We start from the raw sequence: 26,226 nt of genomic DNA, 5'->3' as shown, positions 1-26,226 counted from the left end.
GAGACATTTCTTCTTTCTCATTACCCGACAGCCCAACCCAGAATAAATCTATTCATTCTGGGTGACATAGCATTGATGTTTCTAACAAGGCATTCCTGAGAGCAGAAGATAGAATTTTATCAGCAGTGTTGAAGTCATTCAGAGTGGGCAGTTAAAAGCACAAAATTACTGAACTTTCATGTTTTATCCACAAATGTCATGAGGACTTTGCACGCCAGGATATGCCTGAGGTTGTTGATGATACTTTGCAGTCAATACCAGTTAAATTCCTTTTTTTTTTTAAGATTTATTTATTTTTGCATACAAGAGCTGGGGTACAGGCCAGAGGTGTGGGGGTGAGAGGATTCACCAGAGACAGAGTCGGGAACAGAACAGGCAGACTGATTGAAATACTCTGTTGAGGGGAGCAGTGGGAGAGTCAGGAGAGGTCTGCTGTGCCATGTGGGTTGCTCCCCGGCCGGCTGGGGATGGAACTTGTGCTGCAGAGACTGTGGACAGCTTCATAGGTTGCATCTTAACCCCTTGTGCCACAAGGGAGGCCCACCAGTTAAATTCTTAATATGATTTTTCCCCCTTTGCTCTCAGTGTGAATCTAAGAAAGTGAATTATCATTTACCCTTATATTTTAATATGAAATATATTCATTCGTGATTGTTTCTCATTTGATTCCTGCCCCAGCATCTAAGTGCCAGAGGGCAGGGAGCATCCGAGGGTCCAGAGCGGTGACTGGCATCTAGTGGCTGCTAAACAAATATTTGTTGAGAGAAGAACTTAACCTCATGTGGCTTGCTGTGCCTCTGGTGGAGGGTCCCTAGAAACCTTACACTCCCTTGCGAGATCAGGAATTCAGAGCACTTTCGTGATCCATATTCATCGCTTTATCTTAGAATGGCTGTGTCACCTCACCAATTTGAATAAATAAGTTACACTACTCACTGAGCTTCATATATTTTACATACAGCCCAAAGCACATGTCTTTAATGTTTGTCTGCATGTTAGTTTTCTTCATTTAACTGAATGGGGAGAAACAGGAGAGTCTGAGGACAGAGATCACAGATCATTTGTCTTTCTGTTCCCAATGAATGAATAGAAGGAATGAATGATATCGCTGGTGGGTGAATGCGTAATTCTGTCTCAGCAGGTAAGAGAAACTTACTTTTATGTGATGCATTATATAGTTGTATTGAAAATCTCATTATTTTCAGCCTATTTTCAACACTGTGATACACTGACTAGCTTAGGTGCTGCTTGGCACATGGCTACTAGTTTCCATCCACAGCTAACTAATTGTAGGCAACTAACTCTGTGCTCACACCTTGCTGTGCCCACCCCTAATTTATAACTAAAGAGCTATCTTTGCTAACGTTCCTCTCCAAACACACAGGTTCGTGGGCCAGGCCCACAGTTACCCATTCTGTGAAAAGCCCTGTGCTTTTTTTTTTTTTTTTTAACTCTAGAACAACTCAGTTATCACCTCCTTTCTTTCAAGTTCTCTAGCCTCTTTTTTGCCCTGCTTATCCAAGAATAACTGCAGTTAATGACCAAAATGAGTATATTTAGTAATACATATGTGATATGATGCAATGCCATTTTATGTATACACACATGCAGGCACATGTATAAAATGTATTTTATATTGTTCCCAAATCACTCCAGGAATTATCAGTCTGTTCTCTCTAGTCTGTCACATTCCCTGGGATTGAAGTCATGTATACACAGATAGAAAGTATTCAGATATATTTTTGACGGATTTATAAGTATCTACATTTCATGGTTCTTAGTTTTGTTTGCTTCTCTTAACTGACGGAAGTTCAAAAGCTAATAAAAACATGTCAGAAAAAAAAAAAAGATTTTGAAGAAGCTGCTTCCGTGAAAAATTATTTAAAATTCCTCTAGTTTGCAAACATCCATTTGGATGCTTATTCGAATGAAAAGCCAACATGGTTTAGTTAAAGATTGAAATGTTCTCATATTTATTTGATCTGTGGGATCAGTTTGGCCGTTCTGGATGACTTTAAACTTCATGGGAGTCATTTTGTAGGAAATTGCAAATTACTCCGCTTCAACTCCTGTGTGTATCTGTGTGTGTGTGTGTGTGTGTGTGTGTCTTTTTCTGGACACTGCCCTAACTTAAGAGACAGCAAAAGTCCTTTTTTGTCCCGAGGGCTTTTGTAAATTGATTTGGAAATGGGAGAGTTGGAGTAAGGGAGAGCTTCCCACCCTGGCATTTAAATGGCTCTTCACTTTTTGAAAACCTGGTCTAGTCTAATAATGAAAGCATTGAATTAAGGAAGGTAATCTTGCTTCATTTTAGGTTATGTTTTCCTTATTTGGAGCGTATTTGTTTTCCAGTATGTTTTCTGTAATATAGATAGAATATCGTCATTGATGTATTAGTTATATTGCACTGATACTTTCCAGAAGCGACAGCAATATCCTTTTAATGTTTACTTAGTACTTGTTTCAAAAGAAGATTGAATTAATCTGGTAAAAAGAACCTCAAGGACCCGTGTTTCATGTCTGTTATTATACTCATAGCAGATTGCCAGTGTCCTAGAAAGACCAAAAAACCCAAACTCCAAAGGAAAAATGCAATGTGCTATCTCCACATTTTGGCCAGCAATAATAGCCAAAGGGTGGGGAAGCATGTGAAGATACGATTTTATTTTTCCCAAAGCTCTGTTGGAGGTATGGAAGAAACCGTCTAGACATGATACTGGATTAGGAACCAACAACAAGAAGTTAGTGGATTATAATAGCAGGAAAGAATAATCTTCTGAATACTTTGTTGGGCTTACCTTGTATGTCAAATGTCAGCTCTTTCTCTGCACGTTTTCTAGAAACAATAGCATTGTTGATAGTTTTGCCTGTGCATTTGCAAGGATGCTTTGTTGGAACCAGTTTGCCTTTGGCACATGGAGGCAGGACTGTAGTTGCAAAATCAGAGAGGAAATGCCAGGGACGTTTCTCCAAAACTATAATATCTGTTTACATTTTTGTGTGGGTGAGAGAAACGAAGCCACTTGAGTTAAGAGACAAAGTACTGAAAACATAATGTCACAAGATGTTACTGTCACAAAAACTTCAAATGTATATTATTTTGTGGAACTTGGCACAAGGTGCTTGCTCAGGGATAATCCTCTGAGTTAGTCATCCTATCGGCCGGCTTGGTCGAGGAGGCTTATCAGAAGATTGGGTGATAAAGAAGATTGTAAGAAGATTCCTTGACCACCGAATGACATTTCTAAAGTTTCAGAGCTTTTGATTTGAGACTCCCTTGAAAAGCTGTTGTGTCCTGCCCAAATTCCTAGAGGATCCTTGAATGAAGCATCTCTTCTGAGCCAAAGAATTCGAGCCTTCTTTTCATATATGCTAAAGTTGCGCTTGGAAACGCAAGCATTACAGTGTGGTAAATCAACACTGTGAATAATAAGATGACTGATCCTGCCATTGCTGGTTTTCTAGCTCTGTTTTCAGTTGAGGAAACTCTTTCCTGCCTCTTTGCATATGCTAACATTGGTGAGCTGAGATCACATGGAGCTTGCTGCTGTGCTCAGTTTACAGAGGAAATATGGAAATGTGGAGAGCTAAAAGTAAAAAATAAAAAGAAGATTGCATGGTAAAGAGAATAGTAAGAAAGAAGGCAGGGGATGATTTTTCCAGGGTTTGCTTTTACAAAAGCTTTGCAAAAGTTGCTGGAGGGATGATCCCTTTCCACATACTCTTTTGCTTCCTCCCTCACCCCTCCTCCTTTTAGCTCACTTTTTGCTATTTCTACAGTGTAGGCTCAGAAAAGACAAAGGCTATAGATTTTCTTTGAGAGTCTTGGAGAGACAAGGGGCAGTGTTGGCATTGTTGCTTTTGGGGGTTTGGATTGTGTAATATCAGCGCTGTCCCTATAGACCTTCCAAACTCCACCCTTCCCTTGCTAACTAACAGCAATGTAGTTGATAAAAATTTACCCACCATGAGATTGGATCTCATGACCTTCATTCCTAATTTCTCCACAAGGCTGAAAGGTTGTTTCGTGTGTGTGTTTTGTTTTGTTTTGTTTGAGCCACTAAGGTTCTAACCATCGGTAGATCTTACCTACTACATGATCTTTTAAAAGGAAGAGTAAAGGCAATATCTGAGATTATTATCTTGGTTGTTCAATTGTGTTCTCTTTGCAAATCATCTCCAAAAGACAAGGAAATTTAGTGTGCACGTGTACTTTGTTTGACCTGCGTTCCTCTATAATCATGATCACTTTACTTACCTATCTCCTTGTGGAATTTTACTCTTTAATGGTTATTCTGTTTTCTGTCCAAATGATGTATAGGCATGTTGTACTTTATTCAAAAGTTGCTGCTTTTCACTGCAAAGCTATTTGCATTCCTATGATAGTTCAAATGATTACGCTATCCTTATTATTTATAGCTATATAGGTAATACCCTAAATAGAAGACTGGCTGATTATAGTTTCTTTCTTTCGTATTTCAGTTGGTCATTAATTTCCTCAAAAACTTTTCTCTTGGGCAAAAATTCATAAAAGATAGTTTCTTTACCCTTGTGTGACCTGGATAAACTAAAAGATTCAAGTCATTTAAAATTATTCGAATGTAGACAAATGCAGTTTTTCTCCTTCTAAGAAAATCATTTTGAACTTTATATCACTCCTTTAACTTAAAGCCAATGAAGCCATAAACTTCAATCTCCACATGATTATAGTCCTCACTGGTGAAGAACAGAGCCAAGTTGAAAGTACAATAATTAAACCTATTTTTTTTATCTTGTAAAGATTTTAAAATGCTGAAAATTATAGTTTTGTGTGTTAGCTGCTACAGTGAGACCACTTCATATTTTTAAAGACATAAAGAGACTGGGATAAGACACAGCCAATTAAATGTACTTTAGATACAGAAAAATACCCAGCTCACTTCCTGATTTCAAAATAATTTGTGGGGGTCTGCAGAAGCTAGAGAATGATGTTGTTATATGTTTTATGTATGCTTTAGTCTGATGAAGCTGTCTTCAGGTCTTAGGATGGACTGGGTAGAAAAAACAGTCATCAGGAAATCTAATCCATTGCTTTTGTATAGTTGGGATCAATTGGCCAGCAGCCATGGGGTTGGAAATGAAGAAACTGATCAGACATTTCTCATAATCCAAATGGATAGGAACTAGGGAGCTGAATTTAGGACGTAGAGATGAAAGAAGAGTTGAAGAAGACCCAGTGTTGAAATCCTAGACAGCACTGTTCGCTGCATGAGGTGGATATCTGTGGCGTGCAGAGGGTGGTGGGCTTGGAGGTTCTGTTGCAACTGATGAGCCTGAGGTCCATGGACCATACCGTCATCACCAAGGTTAGACAACTGGAAATGTAAATCAGGAGCACAGATTAAAAAAACAAGTGACATATTAAAATCAAAGCAGAATCGTGGATTACGTTGTCTGTAGGAGAAAAGGAGAGAAAGGTAGACTTCAAGAGTTGGAAGATGATGTGAGAACACCCACCTCTCCCTGCCACCCACCCCAACTCCTTCCCTCTGTTTGTGGTTTCCATAAGAAGTTTTAATTAAGTAGAAGAAAAGATGTTTCATAGGGAGGGAGATTTAAATTAGCAACAGTGTTTTACTCGAGGCTTTTCTGCCCTTGACTTTGCTCGGTGAGTTTAGCATTTCTCACAAACACCAGATGCACATTTGTTCATTATTTTAGATGATTCCTAAAGTTCAAAATTTAACTCTGTCTTTGCTGTATTTGGGAAAATGCTTGTTGAATGAATAAAAGTTCTACATGATAAAAACTGAGTCCCTCCAGTGAGATAGGAAGTTGGCAAGGATTTTGCAAAACAGCCTCAAGAAGTTTTGATCTGAAGCTCAGGGAGCAGGAATCGTGGGGTCAGAGATGGGGTAAGACTGGGAGATTGGGTAAAGATGTGTTTAACAAACCTTGAACGTTAGTCATTTTTTTAAAACCCAAAGGTTAATGGTTTGTTTTGTAGGCCAAAAGTCAATAGCTGATTTGATAGGTCAAATCTAAATATCTCTGCATCAAAACTACCTTAAACATGTGGCCAAGTTAAAACAGTCATCTTCAATTGCAAAAATGTATTTCAGAGTGGCAGAAGGAGAGGCAGTAAAGAAAGATCACTAAGAACAAGATCTATCTGGTAGAAAAGGATCTACACAAAAAAGCAAATTTGAACATTCATGTTTTTTTTTTTTTATAGAGGCATGTTATTTATTTTATTTATTTGTTTGTTTGTTTGTTTATACATGCACTGGGTACAGTCAGAAGCGCGGGAGGGTGAGAGAATTCACCAGAGCCAGAGCGGGGAGCAGAGCAGGCAGAAGGACCGAAGTACACTGCTGAGGGGAGCAGCGGGCGGCAGGAGAGGTCTGCGCGCCATGTGGGACCCTCCTCCGGTGGCTGGGGAGCAGCCGGGGATCGAACCGGCACCGCAGAGATCGCGGGCAGCTTCGCAACCCAGCGCTCAACTGCTGCGCCACCGGGGAGGCCCCTGAACATTCATGTTTTGATCATCCTACTTTAGGATTTCCAGATGCACAGTTGTATTTAGATAAGGAGCATTCATGCCTGGAAATAGTCCATGAGAGTATTCCATAAAGAAGCAATTAAATATGTCAGTGCCTCCATGCTTTGTTCACATAGTGGCCAATATGGCACTGTATCTTTAAACCTATATTTTTTCCAAGAAATTGTAAAATTTATTAAAAGTTAGAAAATTAAGACAAAAGTGAGAGATTTGCTGCCCACAGCACTACCTGACACCAACTCTCATTTGACTCTTAATAGTCATAACACATCAGGCCTGCAATGAAAACAGTGAATTCATATTTTCTATAATTTATAACTGTCTGTCAAGTTCAAATTGGTGCTCAAACTTCCATAGGATTACATAGTTATTCCTCTGTCCCACAGATATTAGCTGGCTCTTGCTATATGCTGGGTATGTATTGATAAATAAAATAGAACCTTGGAGACACTCCCAGTGTCACGAGGAAAATAGTTTATGAGTGCTTTGCAATTCAGTGTGCTAAGTTGTGGGCAGGAGAAGCACATAACGAAGTGCCTTTCCCACTCTGGAGGTCAGGGCAGGGCCCTCAGAGGAGGATGTAGCATTTAAACTGAGAGGAAAAGGTCAAGAGAGAGGCAGGTTAATGGAAGGTGAAGAGGGTTACAGGAAGAAGAAATGCTGCCTGCAGACTGCCCTGGGCTGCAGCGAAGAGACGGGCATGTGGCGCATTCAGTAAGCTGGAGGCTGTTTCGTGGCACTGCTGGAGTGAAAATATTATGTAGAGTAATATCTGCACCAACAGGGGTAAGCTTAACAAAACACAAATGTTAAAATGTCGTGAAATGAAGGATGGAGAGGGATGAGGGACAGAATTCCACCGAAGTAGCAGTGGATCTGGAGATTGAGATGTAACAGAAGAGAGAGCTACTGGAGCCACCGAGGGGGCGTGTGGGAAGGCGGTGAAACAGCCTGTCACCTACAATTTTAGGAAGAATTTAGAGCCTGAAACCAAGTCTTCACATTCCATTTGCTTCCTGTTTCCCAGCAATCTGGAACGGATACCTTTGCGCTTTCTGAGTCATTTGGACCAGCTCAGTAGTACCCCTCCTTTCTGCAACTTGCTCCCACATTGATTTCTCGACTGCCTTTCTGGCTGCTCCGTGAAGGCCCACTTGACAGCGTCATCTGTTCCCACCCCGTGTGCTGGGGCTGTTGTCTCATCAGCACTCTCCTCTGGCCCGGGTGTTCTTGACAGTCTGTTCATGAATGAGACGAGTGCCGACGTCTCCCAAATACATGTCCCCAAACTAGACCTCCCTCCCAACTTCAAAACCATTTTTTAAAAAATAAATCCCGGGAGGGAGGGAGGAAAGAAGGAAATCTGTGGTGTATTTGTGTATATTTGACATAAATAAATAATACATTTTTAGAAATAACACAGAGAATGGAATATTTTATAAAAGATTCTAAAAAGGACCACAGGATGTAAAAAATCAGTCGCTCACTCACTCAGTCAATCACCGGGTATTTCATATACATTTGCCAATGTGGATGCATCCACTTCACTTTACTACAAATGGGTTATTTACACTTGCTCCTCTCTGGGTGCTGACTCTGGAGTCTGGACCCTCAATGTGGTCATCTAGACAGTTAACCACCAAGCCAGAAACAGCTTTCCTAGGCCCGTCCCTCTCCTTCCTTCCTTCATTGCCTCTGCCTTCCACTTCTGTCCATCTGATCAGTCCCCAAAACCTCTCAGAGGTATTTCCTGAGTGTCTCTTCAGGTACAGCCCCCCACCTAGACCCCTCATCCTCCGCCTCCACCTGTCTTGTCAGTTGCTCCCTGAGATCAGTTCCTTGTTCTGGTGTCCCATCACTTAGATCCCTTGGCTCCTCCCTCTACACCTTCCACAGTAATTTCCTGTTGGCCCGCATGCAGCGGCCTCAAGCCAAAAGGAACAACGGACGCCTCCGGTGCTGCTCGCACCTCCTTTCATTTCTTCTTCTTTCTCTCCAGGAATAATCCTTGTTCTTTTGTTTTATTCATTTACTCGTCCATGCTTTTTTTTTTTTTTTAATAGAGGCATGTTTTTATTTATTTGTTTGTTTTGTTTATACATGCACTGGGTACAGTCAGAAGCGCGGGAGGGTGAGAGAATTCACCAGAGCCAGAGCGGGGAGCAGAGCAGGCAGAAGGACCAAAGCACACGGCTGAGGGGAGCAGCGGGCGGCAGGAGAGGTCTGCACGCCCTGTGGGACCCTCCTCCGGTGGCCGGGGAGCAGCCGGGGATCGAACCGGCACCACAGAGGCCGTGGGCAGCTTCGCAACCCAACGCTCAACCGCTGCGCCACCGGGGAGGCCTCGTCCATGCTTTTTAACTTTAGTTCCAAACATACCTTCTTGTACAAGTCCACCCATTCTGGGTTCTGTCGTCTTTCTCAAAACCAGCACTTCAGAATCACCTGGGAATTACCTCTTACATAAATCAGCAATCTTTAAGCTACTGAAAAGAGAGAAGGTTTGTTCAGTGCATGGTACAGAAGAAAGGCATCTGCATTGACTCTCGCATTTCGTGCCCCACGTCTGCAAGGAGAGCGCTTTTATTACCTTTATCTGAAGCCTGAGAAGCTGCAGGAACCCCGCAAACAGTGAGCAAGTGGCAGAGCATCGATTCTGCCCCTAGTGGGTTTTCACAGCATCGGTACAACACAGATGTGCAGAAACATCACGTTTTTGATCTTTTTTAAAACTAAATTGAATCTGCCTCTGAACCCCTCATTTCTGCTAGGCAGCAGAAAAAAGCAAAGCACACTAAATGAAACAAATCAACAGAACAATAAATCCTCCAAACAAAGAGTCAGAAACCATCTTAATCCCTTTCTGTCCCACCGTTCAGTCCTGAAGATCCCCCCCGGGCCTCCAGGGGCTCAGCGATTACCCGGATACAGCAAATAATGGGAGCAGCATCCTAAGCTAAGGCTGCGTGTTTGAAACAATGTTCACTATGGGTGCTTGATTTAGAAACTAGATTATTTGCCTTACCTGTATTGTTTCCTAGTTTTGCAGGCTTTGGGGCCTTGCTCTGCGCCATTCCCATATGGATGGACTTTTACCCACGAGGGGACGGGTAACTTTGGGTGCTTGATTTTGAAACAATGTTCAGCTCATCCTTTGCCTGTTTGTGTCACGTGCTGTCTTGGGATAGTCACAACACGTTGAGGAAATGAAGATGCCAAGTTTCCTGGGATAAGAAGGTTTTGGGCAAATGTGATCTAATGGAGCTCAGTTTTGTCAAGATGACAGTGGCTTCCCTCTCTGGAACTGACAATGTGCAGAGAAGAATGTCTTAACAATATGGGTCAAAGAGGCCACTGCACCCCAACTTGTGCCCAGTCTTTGGGATCTGAAGTTCCTGGATAGGCGAGTCAGTCGAACAGAAGGACAAGCGAGAGCACTCAGGGGATGGGCTGGCACAGAGGTCTCCCCAGTTCTGACAAGCTGTGCAGTAAGGTCTTTTAGGAAACAGGGTGGAGTTGAAGTCGGTCCGTGTGAACAGAGTGCTGGAGGAGCAAATAACTCCTTTTAGGATAGGTGTTTGGGCACTGGACAAGACTGCTTTCAACAGGATTATAATTCACTCTTGCTAATTGGCTGAAATAAAAGTGTGAAACTTGGAAAAGGATATCAGTCTTGGCTGTTGGAGGAAACCCATGTACTCACAGGTTCAGGAGGGCCTTTTTTAGTAAATGCCCAGCTTTCGGGTTCTTTCTGCTGCGCTTCTCCCACCGCTTGCTCTTGTGCTTCTCCTCAGTGGCTCGAGGAAGCTTCTGGCTTCCCTGCCCTGGCAGTGCGGCCCCTTCTGGTCCCAGCCCAGCCTTTATCAGTTGGGTCTCTGGGGGCTGGTGCCCTTCTTCCTGGGTCTTGTATGATTCACAGGGTGAATCCCCTTTCGGGAGTATCACAGTTTGAAGTCTCCATGCTCACCTACTCTCAGGGTGGCTTTTATAGTCTCTGACATTCTGGTCCCTTCTGTTCAATCACAGAGTTGTAGGGGATAAGCCCCTCTCAACTCAGACCTCAAGACTGATTACTCTAGCCAACTCTCCACCCTCTTCCCTGCGATTTCCATACGAGGAAGAGTAGATCTGGGGCCCTCCTGGCTATCCTCAGCTGCATCTAGCTCTCCTCTCTCCAATTCTAGCACTGTAGGGAGATGTAGAAAGGGGTGGTGAGCATAGGAGGCAAGGGCAGAGAGGCCATGAAGGTCCCCATTGCTTCATTGAAGCTGCTGGGAGAAATCCTGGACTTTTCAGTTCCAGGAGCAAATTAACCACCTTCGTTTTCTGGCTACTTAAAAAAAAAAAATATTGTTTATACAAGAACCGGGGTACAGGCCAGATGCACGGGAGGGTGAGAGGATTCACCAGAGACAGAGTGGGGAACAGAACAGGCAGACTGACGAAATACACTGCTGAGGGGAGTGGCAGGTGAGACAGGAGAGGTCTGCTCACCATGTAGGTTGCTCTGAGGCCGGTGGGGATCGAACCGGCACTGCAGAGGCTGTGGACAGCTTCACAGCGCTGCGCTCAACCGTCTGTGCCACCAGGGGAGGCCCCTGGCTACTTTGATACAGATTTTCTTATGTTTTCAGCATGAAACATTCAAATTGAATCAAAGAAATAACTCCAATTTTTCAATAAAATGCATCCTTTAGGACATTTTACAGGGGAAAAATGGACATGGCCACAGTCGCTAGGTTGGGGATTTGTTAAGGGCTCAGTGCATATCCATCGTGAAGAGCTCATGCAGATGGCTGTTGATTCAATGTCACTTTCATCATGTATCATCTTTGTCGCCTTTGTTTACACTTTCTCAAGGTTACAGATGATGGAGCAGATCGTGACTGCTTTATGACTGTGGCTTAATTCTTTTTGGGGGTACTACTGTAGAATTTGCAATCTGAAAGCTGTCTTGAGATTTTTCTGATGCCTTTATTGTCTTCTTGGTCAGTCTCAAGTTGAATTTTACCTTCACTACCCCACTTCCTTTCTCTCTTTTCTCACCACTGGGGAAATAGGACCCATAATTCAATAAGAGAAACACTTAACGAACAAGAGACCTTTTCAAGTAGATGTCATCTTCTAATGGAGAATTATTACACTATATATATTATCATAGTTAGAGCAGAACCAGTTTGAGGATAAAAATGACTTGAAGGTTATTTCTTCTACGTATATTATTTCTCCCGAATAGAAAACATCAAGTTAGCTAGTCTCATGCTCTGTAGTAAATAGAAAAAAATAGGAGCACTGGCAACTTAGTCAGAAAAATAAAAATCCTATAGAGGTAATACTCTACATGTCATTACTAAAACATTAGCCTGGTAAGGAGTCCACAAAAGATACCATTTGACTGAAATTTTAAAAAATCTTTAAAAATTCCATCAAACATTTAAAAATGACATTTTTAATGACAGGAGCCCGTCTTATCTTTAGAGAGATGTATCTCAGGGCCCATAGGTTTGTAGCTTCGTAACAAATATCCTCTGGCCTGTAGAATTTTTTTTTTCCTTTTTAATCAAATTTTATTGATTTGTCATCTGTTGGTAGATTTTCTTTTCCTGTAATCCAGATTCCAGTAGCTACGTGCTATATCTGTTGAAAACTGCAGAGAAATGTAGAGACTAGGCTAGTACAAAGGTTTCCTTATTTCTCTCTGTTCCTCATGCATAATCTGCTCTGTGAAGCCAGGTAAAATGCTCACTGTCTCAGAGGACACAGGCAACTAACTAACAGAGCTGAGTGCACAGTAGAAGCGAATGGAGGTTGTCAAGAAATACAGCCCTGTCCATCCTCCTGCTTGTGTGAAATTCCACCTGGCTGAAAGAGTACCTTCCTCGTTCCTAGATTCTGTAAATATGTTTCCCGTGGTGTCTGCTGATGCTGTGAGCTTTGAGCTGGTTACTTACTCTGTCAGTTGCTCAGTTTTCTCATCCGAAAAATATAGATGAAATATTTTATGATGAAATTCATCTATGTGTTGAGCACACTACATAGTACATAATAAATTCACTCTCGACATGAACTACTGTCAAGTCTAAATATTTGTACCTGCTGAATATTTGTAGCTTTAAGGGCCATGCACACAACCACCTTCTAGTGTACTGGTTTAAAACTGGCAGAGCCCCAGCAGATGCACATGCAGAGAGAGAGCAGAATGTGAAATGAGATTTTTGCTGATAACTTATGCATTTGCTTTAAGGCTTTTCCGGGGTTTTCTCAGAGCCACAAACTCTACCCAGAACATGTTCATTCTCTTCCCCTCCTGAAAGCTCTGCTCTGCAGCAGTAAATGAGCATATTCCTCCTCTGAGTCTCTAAGCAAACAGCTTACATTAAGGAAGGCTAGGCTTCTGTTACCTCTGAATATAACAAATGGAAAGGGGATCTTTCTAATTCTCTTTTTTTTATTCAGCGGGCCATAATTTATAGCTACCTCTGATGTATATGTCATGTCATCACCTAAGATTCACATTAACTTCAAAGAGAACGACCCACAATGGCACACAGAGTGGCCGGAGAGGTCCTGAGGACATAATGAAGTATTTTCTGAAGCCTCGCTGAAGCAGATGTCTGGGAGAGGAAGCAGTAGCAGCAGACGAGGGAGCTGCTGTAGGCCGCCAGGTCACTGGGCCCTAATGAGACCTAATGAGACCATGAAACCCTACCAGAAAGGCGAGCTGAGAGAGGCAAGACAATACCAACTCGGAGCCACTGCTGTTCAGTAAGGGCCAGCCTGTTCATGTGACCTACTGGCAGACGGGGCTGGCCCTTCATAAATCTTCCTTGGTCATCGGAATGACCAACATCCTTATCATCGTGAACCCCACCCTTCTAGGAGTGGGGACCCTGAGAGAAAGTGGAACTGCCACCACCCTGGCTTGCAGGGTATTTCAGTCCAGTTCCTCAGAGGCAGACCATCCCCACACTGTCCCCACAGTGCAGCCAGGCTAGAGACACAGGCTCATGTTTGCATCGGTGTAGGGGTGAAGAAAGATTTTTACCATGGAGGAGAGTGACGTGGCAGAAGTGAGAGTGTACTCCAATTCATCCTCATTGCCTCTTGGGGAATGCCAAGCACCATATTCTGGAGGTTAAGGGAGGTGTGGCGTCCTTACAAGGCTCAGCGTTGAAGCGAGAGTCTAGTACCCCAAATGTCCTGCTATGGAGATCGCTTCAGTTATAAGGTTCCTCAGGGCTGCAGCTCCTAGGCTGGGCCTTCCAGTGGCAAGTGCAAACAGTTGTCGGGTAAGCCGAGTACAAAGAGCTGCGATTTTGTAGGCCAAGAGGCACGTGGGGTTGGGGAGGAAGGGATCAATACCCGTTAGTTTTTAATCTACCTGGACCTCTTAGTAATTGTACTCCCTAACTTTTAATAGACCACAAAACAAGATGTAGTAGGAAAGTAAAATTTTGGGAGAGAAAGCACACTTGCGTATCCCCTACACAAGTTCTTTGGAGTTGGTTAGCACACATGTTGCCCCTGAGGACTGCCCACTGCCCACTGCCTCTGCCGGCGAGTTGTTAGGGATCTGATTAATGGAGCAAATATGGTTTTGGCATAACAACCAAGATGGGCTCCATAGACAAAGCAGGATTTGTCTGCTTTACCCAGTGCCCATTCAGAATGGACAAGTCGACATTTTAAAAATGGAAAACAGATGTTTCATACAAAGCTTTAAAAGTGTCAGGTATAGATGAAGGATCCTGGTTACTCAGATGGATTGGATCCAAGAAGGGAATGCGGAGAAATCTGGCATTTCATCTAGCCGGCCTGAGTGTGTTCTAAAGTAATTCTAGTTTACCTTTGAATAAAGAGAAGATACTCTGAATTAGCAAATCAAAATAGAATGACTTCTGAATGAACTAATAATTGTAATGCCATTTTCATTTCTAGCTTCAGTGTCTTATACCTGGCACACAGAAGTATATATATTTAAGGTGTACACTGAAGATTTGATAGGTATATGTATTTTGAAATGATCACTGCATTAATTAACAAACCATCACTGTTAGCATAGTAATTGTCATATCTAAACAATTGGTTTGTCAGATCACTATCACTAAACCCTTGTTAATAAACAGGCAGATAAAAGCTTGAATCAAGTTCTAACTGTGCATATATTGTAATTTGAGTATCATTATATTTAGTCCACCCACTTTACAATCCGCATATTTATAAAACTTGCTTTCATGCTCTTAAAGCAAGGCGAAGGGAGACCCATTTTTCAATTTTGTTTTTCAATTTCAAGTAAGAAGCTTTTGAGTTTTAATTCATTATGTGCTTTTCAATCCTCTCACATGCGATCATGGCATGCTACAATTACCTGGGAAACTAAAGAAATACATATACTGGGCTTCACCCCTTCTCTCTGGTGAAACTGGGTCACTAATTTTTTAAAAGCTTCTTAGCTTATTTTAATGTGTAAGCAGATGGGAAACTCCGGCCTCATTCTATCTTGGCATCTAATTGTGTGTATCCTCCTGTTTGCTGGGACGCACTGTAGGAGATGCCAAGGGCCGCTCCCAGTGTTTATGGCTAGAGCTTACGTATCGGTTGAGCTTCCAGAACATTAGGAGGGTGATGCAGTGTTGAGAATACAGACTGTCTTGTAAAAACGCCAGCTCTCCACCTCATAGATCTGTTACCTGGGAGATGTTATTGCTGTGTTAGTGGTGATAATGGCAAGCCTTCATTTGCACGATGGGGTCTGGTGAAGGGAGACAGGTGGTGGGAGAGTTCTCTGTGGTCCATCCCAGACCTGGGTTGGTACCAAAGGCTTTTCATTCTACTTTAGATAACTCCGTGAGAGGCATAGCTGCACATCTAAGAGAAGATCTCTGTTTATAGTTCAGTTTTTAGTGTTTGATATTGGTCTGGTTTTTTTAAAGCATTTGATTTTGATGAGATATGAAATATTATTGGCAGCATCATAACAGATCTTGGGCTTTCATTGAATTTGGAAGCAAAATAATGGATGATCAGAGTTTTTAAGAAGGCATTTTTTTCCTTAATTTAAAGCGTTATCCAGTACCACATTGACAAATAACAAAGCAGTGGTTGCTTTAGAATGAGGACAAGGAGGTGTGGAGGGATTTTCAAGGGACATGAGGAGACTTTTGAGACTGATGGATGTATTAATTGGCTTGATGGCCGTGAACAATTCATTTATGTTACAAGTTATCAAATTTTGTAATTTAAACATATACAATTTTGTCAAAAGGAAGATGTTTAAAAATATAATTTGGCATAGTCTATGAATATAGAGGTCAGAGGGATTTTATTTTACATGAAACATCTGAGCTATAATAGCCAAGCCTAGGATTGATAATATTTTTATCAAATGTGGAGGTTGGAATATGAAATTTTCGCATGTGCCATGCCGGAGAGAATGGGAAGAATTGTGAATCACTCAATGTCTGTATGAACCCAGGATGTGCAATTAACAAACTGGAAATCAACCAGTCGCTGAACCCTTATGCCCATAGGTTCTGAGCACACTTCCAATTTGTTGGCTGTGACTCAGGTGAACTAGACAGGGCTTCTGTTTAAAGCTATTTTGTTGGTTAACTATTAGATACTATTATAATAGTGTTAAATACTACTATTGTACTTTAAGGATGGCACTTAAAGACTTGTCATTAAGACACATTGATCGGCTTTAGGTATTGTTTGAACATGGCTAGAGAACAGTTTATAGAACCCTCTTTGGTTTGAGAACAGAATTAGACATGAGTCTGAAGATAACATTCAGTGAATGATAATACATGAAATTTAAAATTCCAAGATAAACATCAACATGTGAATGCTAAGTATCAGCGATGGGGAAAAACTGGGTCGTTAACTATGAACTTTAGAAATACTATGCTTTCTAATATAGTGATTTCTTTAAATTCTCAGTACAGTAAACTTTTGAATTCCACCTTTACTGTTTTAAAATTCAGGCTAATAACTGAGACGATGCTAATCTAACTGAGTTAATCATAACTCAAAACTGAGTTGATCATAATGGCTATTTCCACACCAAGAAATGCAGACGTGAGGTGAAAATATTCTTTTGATCCAACATCAGCTGTGGTACTTATGTTCTACACAGACAGACATTTGAGACACTTTGATCTTCACACAGTTTATAAGGGCCACAGCTGATTGGATTAAGTGACATTTGTTTTCACAGCTATCCTACCACTGAATATGTAGAAATAATCTAAGCTTAATTAACAAAATGCTTTCAAATCTAACATTGCACAATAAAGCATGATCCAGTTGCAAAAGAGTATTTGTTAACATTTCCATGTTCGATTGCCAATGCTTCAAATAACTGAAAACTGACTGAAAAATATACTCTCATATAGGAAGAGTTTCTGTAGGAGAGTATCTTGGCCAAAATAGACAGACAGTTTTCAATACATTTTTTTCCCCAAGACCTTGAAGTAGAACTCAGGAGGATATAATCTTAAAAATTTTGGAGGCTAAGTCTTAGAGGTGGATGTTATTGCCAATCTTTCTTTAGAAACTACTAGAGTAACTTTTTAAAATTATTAATTTGTCAGTCATTTACATACCTATTTAACTTTTGGGTTAAGTTTTTACTCCTCCACATATGCACATGCTTCACTCGCCCTCCACCAAACCTCCGCTGCCGCCAGCACACATTCCCTTTCTTCTGCCATGCCCTCCTACTCCTCCTTGTTCCCTCAGGTAACCAGTATATTTTTCACTAGATCTTGAAATTGTTTTTGCTGTGCTTAACCAGTGTATGTATGGACATATAAATATGTGTGTATATATATGTTTATTTGAAGAAGCAAAATACCCAAAATAGCCAACACAATGTCAAGGGATAAGAGATTCAGAGAACTTACTACAAATAGACCAATGCAAATTACAGAGAGGCCAGAAATTGAACCACATAAACAGAGTCGACAGATCTTTGACAAAGGAACTAAGGCAATACAGTGAAAAGATTAGTTGGCGCTGGAACAACTAGATACTTGTATGCAAGAAAAAAAAATAGGAAGAAGAATCTAGATGGAGACCTTATAATCTTTACAAAAGGTAACCCAAAATGTTTCACTAATTGCACTTCCTAAAATTAAAAACCTTTCTGTGAATGACTCTGTCTAGAAAATGAGAAGACAAGCTATAAATATGGAGAAAATATTTTCAAAAGACAAGTCTATTAAATAACTATTTTTCAAGATGTATAGAGAAATCTTAAAACTCAACAATGGAAAAACAAGTAACCCAATTATAAAATGCACAATAAAACCAGACACCTCACCAATGAAAACACACAGATGGCATCTAAGCAAATGGAACAATCCTCAACAATCCTATGGCATCAAGAAACTGCAAAATTAAACAACAGTGGGATACCACTGTATGCCTATTAGGATGGCCAAAATCTGAACTCTGACAATAACAAGTACTTTCAAGAACATGGTGCAATAGAAAAGCTCATTCAGTGCTAGGGGTGGGGGCTGGGGGGAGTAGTTCATTCAATGCAAGTGCTTGGGAAGGTGTTTTGGTGGTTTCTTAAAATACTAAACATATACTACTATATCATCCTATGGCCTCGCTATTTGTTATCTATCCAAATGAGTAGAAAACTTACGTGTACATAGAAACCTGCCAACAAGTGTTCGTAGAAGCTTTATTCTGAATTGCCAAAACTTGGAAACTAGCAGTTTTTCCTTCAATGCATGATAAATAAAACATGGTACTTCCAGATGTTGGAATGTTATTCAGCACTAAAAAAGAAAAGAGCTACTGAGCCCTAAAAAATGACATGGAGGAACCTTAAATGTATATGCCTAAGAGAAAGATTCCAGTCGAAAAAGGCTGCATGATTTGAACTATGTGACATTCATATATGATTAGTATGATTTCAACTCTGTGACATTCTGGAAAAGACAAAACTGTGGACACAGTAAGAAGGTCAGTAGTCTCAAGGGTGTAGGGGCGATGAATGTAAAGATCTTCTTTACTGAATTTGGGGGAGAATGAAAGGATGGTGAGATGGAGCAGAATGAATTTTTTAGGACAAAGAAATAATTCTGCAAGGTACTATAATGTTGAATGCATGTTGTTATTCACTTGCTTAGGCCTGTGGAGTTTACAGCATCAGGTGAAGAGCTAACCCTCAAGTAAACCGACCTTTCGGTGAGAATGATGTATCAATAGAGATTTATCAACTGTAATAAATACACCACTTAGGTATTGATAGTGGGGAAAGATGCATATATGGGGGTAAAATTATATGGAAATGGCTTTATGCTAAATTTTTCTATGAACTTGAAAGGGCTCTTAAAAAATGTTCAGAAAAAAATTGACTCAGTGACTAAACTATCCTTCATTGATATTTTAACTCAAAATGAACTTTATACATTTGAGGAAATATAGTGGGCAACTGTTTCCTATTTTATTCTATTTATGTTTTTAAGATTTATTTATTTATACAAGCACTGGGTACAGTCAGAAGCGCGGGAGGGCGAGAGAATTCACCAGAGCCAGAGCAGGGAACAGAACAGGCAGACTGATGAAATACACTGCTGAGGGGAGCAGCGGGCGGCAGGAGAGGTCTGCGCGCCATGTGAGACCCTCGCCGGTGGCCAGGGATTGAACTGGTGCTGCAGAGGCTGTGGGCAGCTTCACAGCCCAGCGCTCAACCGCTGCGCCATCCGGGAAGGCCCCTGTTTTCTATTTTAAATATGAAAAATATTTCTGCCATTAAGAAACAGTATTTTACTATTGATATCGAGGCTAAAATTTTTGTCAACATGTTCATTGTATGTCTGATTAAATACTTGTCAGATTCAAGAAAGCTGTGAATTTTGAATGTTAGTATTGCTGTTTTAATAGCAATAAGAGGACTTTCTTTGCATCCTGTGACTCAGAGGACTCTAAAGATCACAAAACAAAAATATATAAATATAGAGAGCAATAAACTATTTTAGTATATGCATTATAACTATCATTAACTATAAATGCATTAAACAAATATGCATCTGTTATCAAATATTCATATAGTTATTTCTTCATTAATTAAAAATAAAATTGATTGTAATTTTATGAGTGTATGCGATTTTTGTCTTTCTCCTCAGAGGTGCATTAAAGGGCACAGCGCCCACTCTGTCCATAGGCATCAGATGTTCATCTGTGGCTTAGCAAAGCCCATTCCTGGCAGCCTCTGCTTTCAACTCCCCCCACTCTCAGACCCATGAAGCCTTCTCCACAGCTGTCCCAAAGCCAAAGGTGAGTTTAGAACTTGCAGGTCAGTGAGTTTTTGCTGCTGTCACAGAGAGACTTTGCTCTAGGGTGCAGAGGATGGAATATGTCAAGCACTTAGGCAAAGAAAAAAATATACCATTTAACAAATTCTTACTCACAGTCTATATATGCAGAAGATTTTTGCCTGAAAGTATTCCTAAGCGCCAAGTGTCATTTTATTTATTTCATTTTTGTGGCTTCCTTTTGTATGCCAAAATACAGTTCCAGTGGATATTCACAAATTAGCACAGTATTCGCAATACTTGCACAGAGCAGCTGAGGAATAGCACAACATTAAACAATTTCTAGATTCTTAAGTTGTTTAGTTTTTGTAAATCTAGACAGAATATGCCAGGAGCATGTTACCATCTCCTTACAATGACAGTTAGATGGACATTAAATGCTAGAATTGCAAATGCTTTTACTTTTATAAAATCATTAATAAAATAAACATTAAAAAGTAATCATTGAGCTTTATTTTATTTGTTAGAGATTTTTGGTGTTTAATACTTAAATTATTCATTTTGCCTTTATAATTAAAGAGCTTTGAATATTTTAGAACAAAGATGTATTTTTTAAAACAAAAATTATTTTTCTTAGTTTGGATTAACTAATGTATACTTTAAACACAAATATGTTGAATGTTTATGTACTTTAAATACTATAATATACTTTAGTTATTTGAATCATTATAACACAGAGAACAGAAATGGAGTGAAATCTTGATTATAATAAAATATATCTTATTACATAAAATATTTATCAAATAGAATAGTTTACAAACAGAAGGTGATTTTATTTTTGATGATATACTGACAGCACTTGCTCCTCAGTAGAAATGCAGACATATGTAGTCAGAATTCAGTCAGCACTGATACATTAGAGGAGGCTTTCAGTCATAGAAAAGTTTTCTTTTACATTTCTTTTGCATTTTTGTCTAAGGGAATATCTGTTAAAGGAGGAAGATACGTCATGCATTGATTGTTAACTTGACTTATAATTTTTTTAACTGTTTGTTTATTTATTTATTTTTGTGTACAAGAACTGGGGCATAGGCCAGAGGTGTGGGAGGGTGAGAGGATTCACCAGAGACAGAGCGGGGAGCAAAACAGGCAGAGCTACTGAAATACATTGCTGAGGGGAGCAGTCAGGAGACAGGAGAGGTCTGTTGTGCCATTTGGGTCAGCTCCCTGGCTGGGGATGAAACTCAGGCTGTTGTTATGAAAGTGCTGAGACTTAACTCCTAGGCGACCAGGGAGGCCCTGACTTAGAATTTAATGACACAGAAGCCACGGACCTCTATTTTGTTTTTACTTCCCCCCTGGCCCCTCAGCCTTTAGAGTGGGTCACCTGTGTGTGATTGATTTACCAGGCTAGGGCAGGGAAGCTCACAATTTTATTCCCTCCTGGCACACCTGGGAAATGAGAATTACAGATGAAGTGAGGTAAAATGTCTGTAAAGGGTTTGCTGGGAAAAACTAGAAAGTTTTCTATTCTGTTATTTAAAGTCAATCAAAATCAAGGTCTTAGTGGTTCTAACAAACACTCAACTTGTATTCTACATTCAAGTAAAAAATTTTCAAATTTTTTTCTTTTTCTTTTATTTTATATATTTTGTACATCATTTTTCATTTTTGCACAATGTGTGCATTTTCATCTGTGTTATATTCCCCATACAATTCCCACCCTCCTTATTTTGACTCTACTCCCTCCTCCCCCCATAATGTGTCTCTGGTTTATAGTTGCTTGTTGATTTTGATTTTTACTTTATTATAATTAGTCTTTTTCCTGGTCCCTTATTTTAAAATGAGAAACAGGAATTCTCATCTAAGTGTTTTGTTTTGTTTTTTTTTAATATCAGGGTTTATGTTTGAGATGAGTATTTTGCATTCAAATGATTTGTATGAGCTCTTCAAATTCTTAGTAGTAAGCACAGAATGTTATTTTTTTTCTAATTACAATAGAGTAAAAATGATAATTACACATATTAAAATGCATAGCAATTTATTTTATAGATTATTTAATAGATTAATTTATCTCACTCACCAATATAAAGTTGAAAGTTTTGGTGACAATATGAATTAATCTCTTTCTAATGAACCTTGTCTAGGGGTAACATGTACATTAATTGCATCATTTTTGAAAATGTAGTTTTGATAGTTGTCTGCAGCCATGAACCCCCGCTGTGATCATTTCCATCACCCTCACAGCTTCCATCCTTTCCTCTGGCTTTGGGCTGTGCTGTACTTACCACTGCAGACTAATTTGTCTCTTAAATTGATGGAATAATTCTGAATGTCCCATCTCGTTCTGGATCTTTCGTTTCCCATATTGCTTTTACAGTTCACCCGCTTTGTCACATGTTTTGATATTTTACCCCTTTTTGCTACTGAGTATTTCATTGTTCAGATATATGTGCTTTGTTTATTCACCTGTTTGAGGTATTGGGGTTGTTTTGGGGCTATTCTGCGTGAAGCTGCTTTGAGTACTCGTGGATGAATAAGTCTTTGTGAAATTGCTTTGCGTAAATAAAAACCTCCATGTGAGGTGGCTGAATGTATGGTAGTTATCGATTCAACTTTTACAAAGCTGTAACATTTTTTCATTCCCACCAAAGGGTAAGAGGGATCAAGCCAGCCTCATCCTTGCCCACACTTAGTATGATCAGTGTTTTAAAATGTTAGCTATTTGGGTGATCATTTAGGAATAGTTCTAAGGACTCAATATTCGTTTTCCTGGTGAGTTGTCATGTCAAGTATTGTTGACTTGAATCATTTTGAACCCAGTTCATGTCATCGTGCTTGATGATCAAAATCTCATTTGCAGAATGCCTGCACCTCTTTAGTGTCATCATCTGGCTTGATGACCACAGAACTAATGAATTTTGCACAGAAGCTTCTCTCGTGATTCCTGCCCAGCCTTTCCATCACAGCCACTCCCCACTCCAGTCAGTCATTCCCTGGGCTCTAGGCGGCTCCCTGTGGAAAGGAGGAACATGAACTTCCCTGGGGCTCCACTGAGGCACATCTGCTGGGGCAAGACTGTGGAGCCGGCTTACCTGGTCAGGGAGACCAAGGTGAAGAGCCCATTCCCAGTGGAGCACCTGGCTGGGGCCTTTTACGCAGGTACTGCCCCAGAAGCTCCCTGGGCAGAACCATTCCCTGTCTGTACATGTACCTGAGAGCTCTGGCGCTCTGGTTGAGGTGTTGTAGGCAAGCATTTTCCATCTGAGGCTTATTACATAGATTTTTCAAAGTTTTCACAAAGGGATTTTCTCACTGAATCTGCTTAAGGATTTTGAGACTGAAAGAATAGGTTGGTTCAAATTCATATTTCTTATATATATATATTTTTTTTTATAAGAACAGACTGAATACTTTGGGCACATTGTGAGTGGAGAACGTGGAGGAAAATTGCACACTTTGGTCCTTCCAGAATGCTCTCAGGATTCCGGAATGACAAGATGATAATGACTGACATGCTGAAAATGAAGCACCATGACTGCTAGGCTTTCTGGCATTTTGGGCTCTCCTGGTGACGTGTGATTGAAAAATGGAGTGACCTTTCTTTTGGTTTTATTTCACACCTGTTTTTTGCATCTAACTATCCAAGAGCTCTGTCATTTCTCCCTCAAAATGGTTCCCATTTTATTTGATCCAAGATTTTTCTGAAGACTGGGGCCCATCCTGTGCCCTGTAGGATTCTACTCCACACGTCGAACATCCCATCAGCTGAAATTAGCAGGGCAAACACTTTCCACTTTTGATATTGCTGATTTCAAATGAGATGAAAATCCACTTGCTATGAAATTTGTACCAATGATAAGATGGTTAGGGTCTTATGATTGTCGATTTCAAATTTGTAGTTGTTCAGTTCAGTGAAGCCTATAATTCGCTAGCAAAAAATGAAGTTTCATTTACTTTTCAGAATAAGTGAATCAGTACACATTAATCACAATTACTTCGTCAAAGTCTGCGGCATATATTTTCGACAAATAAACAATAGATCCTCTGTTCCAAGAAACATTTCATCTAAGAAAAATGGACTTTGTAATTCAAACCAGAAATTGCCCTAAATATTCAATCTATATTGGTTCATTTTGTATGCCATTTTCTCTGGGCGATTTCTGTTGACATTTTTTGTGTTCGTAATTTCATAGGCTGTGGTCATTTGTTACTTCAGCAACACCCATCTGCACATGCATTTGTCATTCTTCTGCCGAATTTGGCTCTGGTTGGGTAATGGGAAGTGAGGGCTAGTGGAATAATGCTGTTATGTGAAGGGTAGCATTAGAGCACACAATTGTACTTCAAAGACCAAGCACATATGGTTTTGACTTTTATAAAGATGGCAGGTGGACATGAAGAAAAGGTAGATTTCAAATTTATTTCCAAGATAGGAGGAACTTCTTGAAAGTCTAAGGAAGATTAATTTTCAATTTGGAATTCCTAATAACTGAAACATGATCAGGGTTTTACAACTTCCTGAGGTAAATTTTCTGGATGGCCAGGTCATTTTTATGTAAACCAATGGAACAATTTAATAGAAGTCTCAGAATGATATAATACTAACAAATGGTTGGTAAGAGGAGCTTTGGAAACCAAAGCATGGCTAGTGGAATATAATCAGAAAATTTTAGCTAGAGCCTTATAACATTAGAGAATTGAGTAATAAATGATGGACTTTTAATTTGTGATCCAAATAAAATGAGCACAGTTTTAGAAATCAGTTTTAATTTTAACAGAGTAATTTATCATGCATCTAATTTAATTTTTAGCATCATTTAGCATATGGAAGTTCTCTTGTGCCCTACAATGCTAAACTTTCATCAAAGATGCCTACAGTTGGCCTTTTCCAAGGGCAATATTTTTTCCTTCTGTTCTCATGATGCCTCCAATAAAAGAAGAGGTAATGATAGGATGAACAAAAATGAGAATTTGACTTGTAGCATTTATCCTACAGACATGTAAATAAACATTATTTGAACATTGCCAGTTATATTTACAATAGTAAAAGTACGGGAAGTCACCTTACTATCCATTTGTAGGGGATGAGTTAGATAATTCATGTTACAAATAAACACTTGGTCCAATATCCCAATCCATATAGTAACAGAGCTATAGATAATGTCATAGAATTTGATGTAAGGATATTGTGATACTGTAAGAGGAAGGTAGATCATATTCTGTACCATAAAATGCACTTTCAAAAATTTAAGAGATTAAAAATCATAAAAAGTATGCTTTCAGACTATATGGAAATAAACTGGAAATCAATAATACATAATTGTAAAATCACTGGATATTTGGAAATTAAGGAACATAGTTCTGAATAGCACGTGAGTCAAAGGAGAAGTCTCAAGATAAAAAATATTTGGTCTGTATGAAAATAGAAGCACAATCTTTTACAATTTGTGAGACAGAGGAAAAAACTACTCAGAGGAGAACATATAGTAGAAAATATTAATAAATGCATATAATGGTAAAGAAGAAAGATCAATAATCGAAGTTTTCATTTTAGGAAATTAGAGGCATAGAAGCAAAATAAACATAAAGCAATCAGAAAATTACAAAAATGAGCAGAAATCAGTGAAACCATAGACTGGAAACCATTAGGGGAAAGCTGTGAAACCAAAACTTGCTCTTTGAAAAGGTCAACAGACTTGATAAACTTCAGACCAGGCTAATTACAAATACAAATGATTAGTATCAGAAATGAAGACGAGATCTTCCCTCTTGTTCCAGTGGACATAAACTTGACAATAAGGGGAATACTGGAAAAACCCTCTGTCCAAAAATCTGATAACTTAAAGGAAATTCAAATTCCTTGAAAGATGCAACCTGATAAAATTCACTTAAGAAGGGTAAGTAAATAACTGGAATAGTCCTCTATTAATGCCCTTAAACATTTGAGAAACTTTCCACCAAAGGAAGCACCAGGTCCAAATAGATTCACTGATGAATTCTACCAAATTTTAAGGAAAGACTATTGCCAATTCTTTATAAATCTTCCAGGAACTAAAAACAGACTGAATACTTCTCAATTTACTCTATGAGATCTATATTATTCTACTGTCAGAACCAGTTGAAGACATTACAAAAAAAGAAAACAAAAGATCAGGGGCCTCCCTGGTGACACAAGGATTTAAGCACCACACTGTGAAGCAATCCGCAGCCTCTGCAGCACGAGTTCGATCCCCGGCCAGCTAGGGAGCAATCCACATGGTGAAGCAGACCTCTCCTGCTTCACCCGCTGCTCCCCTCAGCAGTATGTTTCAGTAAGTCTGTCTGTTCTGTTCCCCACTCTGTCTCTGGTGAATCCTCTCACCCCCACGTCTCTGGCCGGTACCCCAGCTGTTGTATGCATAAATA

The 26,226-nt window shown here is 39.9% G+C and overlaps 1 long non-coding RNA gene across 5 annotated transcripts in view; it reads left to right on the top strand.

The window, feature by feature from the left end:
• Positions 1-26,226, top strand: part of LOC119243621 (uncharacterized) — a 353,580-nt gene that overhangs the window by 303,897 nt on the left and 23,457 nt on the right. For all 5 annotated transcript variants that reach the window (XR_008551547.1, XR_008551544.1, XR_008551546.1 and 2 more), the window contains 2 exons: positions 18,691-18,748; positions 19,690-19,840. This is a non-coding gene — a long non-coding RNA (uncharacterized LOC119243621). The remainder of the gene's footprint in view (positions 1-18,690; positions 18,749-19,689; positions 19,841-26,226) is intronic.

This window comes from Talpa occidentalis, unplaced genomic scaffold, assembly GCF_014898055.3.
Source record: "Talpa occidentalis isolate TD23 unplaced genomic scaffold, MPIMG_talOcc4v2.1 talOcc4.13, whole genome shotgun sequence".
In the NCBI taxonomy this organism is placed as follows: domain Eukaryota; kingdom Metazoa; phylum Chordata; class Mammalia; order Eulipotyphla; family Talpidae; genus Talpa; species Talpa occidentalis.
The sequence above is the reverse complement of the archived record's forward strand: the minus strand, read 5'-3'. Positions and strand labels throughout refer to the sequence as shown.